This window comes from Pteropus alecto, unplaced genomic scaffold (genome assembly GCF_000325575.1).
Source record: "Pteropus alecto unplaced genomic scaffold, ASM32557v1 scaffold21, whole genome shotgun sequence".
NCBI lineage: Eukaryota > Metazoa > Chordata > Mammalia > Chiroptera > Pteropodidae > Pteropus > Pteropus alecto.
The window spans coordinates 25,160,888-25,161,748 of NW_006436282.1; the positions used below are offsets into that span (position 1 = coordinate 25,160,888).

At 44.4% G+C, this 861-nt stretch overlaps 1 pseudogene; it reads right to left on the reverse strand.

Annotated features, from left to right (window-relative positions):
- Window positions 1-508: 508 nt before the first annotated feature.
- On the reverse strand, window positions 509-627 carry LOC112479779 (annotated as a pseudogene).
- Between the last annotated feature and the right edge of the window lie 234 nt (window positions 628-861).

Below are 861 nucleotides of genomic sequence, written 5' to 3' on the forward strand. Positions count from 1 at the left end.
GGTGTCCCAACAAATGCCACTGCCCTCTATGAATTCTGCGGCTCCAATTCTCCTCTCTCCAACTCCCAACAGAAGAGACAAGCTCTTAATTATCTCTGCATTCTTATTCTACCCATCTGCTCTGTTTTAGGGTCTGACCTAGGAAGTATTTCTTCCAGTTTCAATAGTTCATTTATTTAGCTCCAAGGTCAAAACCCAGATCCTCCCTCTGTATGCTCTGAAACAAGCCATACCTAATCCTGGACCCAAACGGTACAAACATCTGCACATAGCTCTCCCTGTTGAAGTCCTCAGTCAGTTCTTTTTCCTATTCTAAACAATACAGGGAATATCTTAAAAGCTAAATCTCACTTACGCATATCCTTTCAAACTTTCACTAATTCAAAGGGTATACATTTTTCTTTTTTTTTTAATTTTATTTATTTTTTTTAGGCGAGGCAACCCTTGGTTGACCTCACAGAATGCAAGGGCCTTGTCAGCTTACGATCCCTTATTTTTTTATTTTTTACGCCTACAGCACCTGGTCTTCCTAGGTGGTCTCCCACCCAAGCACTAACCAGGCCCGGCCCTGCTTAGCTTCTGAGACCAGATGGGATCGGGCTTGTTCGGGGTGGCATGGCCGTAGACTGCACTTTTCCGCTCACTCACTCAGCATTGAACTAACTGCTAGGCATTCTTCTAGGTCTAAGGACATAGCAATGAGCGTAAGTATACGCTCCAACCTCACAGCCCTCACATCTGGTGAGAGACAAATAAGGACATAAACAGAAACCACAAAGGTGTCCAGTACAAAGAGCAGTGAACCAGGGGATACTTCTCTCGAGAGCTGGCCCTGTGCTGACATCTGATCAGTGATTAGCA